The following is a 2,135-nucleotide window of genomic DNA, read 5'->3' on the forward strand; positions in this document are numbered from 1 at the left end:
AGTTAGCGTTAGCCGCGCGTTGAAGTTCGTTAATCTCAGTCTGTAATGCACGCACGTCCTTCTCCAACACAATCAGCTTCTCGTCTGATTCTTTTTGTTGATTCATCAATCTTTTAACACAGGATTCCATATACAGTTTGTTGGCGGCATCGGTATCAACCTCAAGTTGCGCTACACCCCGAATCTTTCATGACTTTGCATCATAGTCCGTAACGACACGACACAGAGTTTTCATACACGTAACTTTTCACCAATCTATCCTAAGAACCGCTTGTGCCGGTTCCATCATTTCTTGGTTCGAATAATGCAAATTTATTGACAGGCATTAATTTGTCGGGACTCTGTTTAATTTATAATAATGCCAGCTTTCCAAACTTCTTCGACGATCGACAGGATCTCGTTATCGTGAGCGTTGTGGCCAGCTTGGCACGAAGCGTCGAGCAATTGTAGGCAATCCACTAGCTCGTTGGGGTCGTCCCAGTGCACGTAATCAACCGTATTATCGGTTAGCGTCATAGCGCGAGACATAGATACTCCCCTTTTAGTCTTTTTCAGTTTAATCGACATTAACGGTGCAATTATTTGTTTGTACTTGTACCCTCTATTACTCCGCAAATGGTCCTGCGCATCGTAATTGCGTTTATGCGCGTTTGTCGTCAATAATATACTCTTTTATTTTTGCAAATCGTCCACCTTGTAAATAATATCATCGGGGATTCCCTTGAAGATCAACTGGTACAATCCTGGTGTTCCAATGTACTGCACTTTGTCTATGATTGTAGCGTATTCTTTGTCAATGTCGAATCGCTTGTTTCATCCTTTGAATCGCATTTCATTCTTGTCAACATAGACTCCGTACACGGGATCAATCTCGTTTTTATCACCACCGAGGAAAGCGCCCCTATACTTTTGTCCTAGTGGCCCCAAGTACTCTCGCAACATTGCTTGACCTTCCTGCGATCCTAACATGTTCCGAACAAATGATGTTTCGAGCGTGTTGCTCGAGGTTTTGAAAACATTTTTATTTACGAGTGTTTTGGGTATCATAGGTTGTACGCTTCTCGATGTCGCTAACAATGTAGAGGTTATCGGCTGTTCATACTGTAAAGTTCAGTCTAATCTGTCAAATGTACGCGGCGTCGAAATATTTCGCACTCGCGGAATATCTTGACCCACGGTTGATGATTTCCCCTTTTTTGGTGTCACATCCTTCTCCTCCTTCTCCTTTTCCTCGTATTCTTTTTTCTCCTCGTCCTCCTTCCGGTACGTTACAAGTTTTTATCTCTAAAAATGTTTGTAGAAAAAAATGTTTCAAATAAAAGTTTTAGTATCTCAAGGTGAGGCATAGTTGATATTATAAAAATGTTTGTAAGAGACAATTTTCAAGCTTATTTATTTAATAGTAGATATCTTGTATCGCCAGTGATGAATAAAATTAAAAATAACTGTGAGACGACCCAACTGGCTTAAATTAATTCTTATTATTATTAGTTTGATGTCATATACAAGAAAAAACAACGTTTCGACCTTAGGTTTAGGTCCTTATCAAGTCTAAAATTAACATTAAAAAATACAATAGATGTACATATAAGAATTTCGATTTTTAAGAAAGCAAAGCGCAAACCAAGATTGTAATAACAAATTAAAACGTACCTTACAAATTCTTTAGTGCAATATATACTTAATTTTTTTTTTTTTTTTATTTTACATATTTCAATATAAATACTGTGTTACGTAAACGTTCAGTATGGATGGTAAAGACGAACTAAGTTAAACAGCTTTGATTATTCTATCATAGATCGGATTCAAATTCTCTGTGTCTTTCTGTAGGTTGATCGTGTTATTGAATTTTTTTATAAAAAACATTTCAGCAATCTCTCTTTTCCTAGTGTTTGTTTCTCGATGTAAGATATTTAAGTTTGTCCGTTTAAAGTCATGCGAAAAATCATTTCTATGTTTACTTATAACATTTTGGTTGCTGACATGCATTTTTATATTATTCATGTGTTCTTTAATCCGAGTATTAAGGTGTCTTTTAGTTTGTCCAATGTATGTGGCGTCACAGTCGTTGCAGTCAACTTTATAAACTATCTCGGTCATATTGGTTTTAGGTAATTTGTCTTTTCGGGGTTTAA

The 2,135-nt window shown here is 36.9% G+C and overlaps 1 pseudogene; it reads right to left on the bottom strand.

Annotated features, from left to right (window-relative positions):
- Positions 1-345: 345 nt before the first annotated feature.
- On the bottom strand, positions 346-1,047 carry LOC146724763 (uncharacterized; annotated as a pseudogene).
- Between the last annotated feature and the right edge of the window lie 1,088 nt (positions 1,048-2,135).

Source organism: Nylanderia fulva, unplaced genomic scaffold (assembly GCF_048542155.1).
Source record: "Nylanderia fulva isolate GAGA-0341 unplaced genomic scaffold, ASM4854215v1 Scaffold118, whole genome shotgun sequence".
NCBI lineage: Eukaryota > Metazoa > Arthropoda > Insecta > Hymenoptera > Formicidae > Nylanderia > Nylanderia fulva.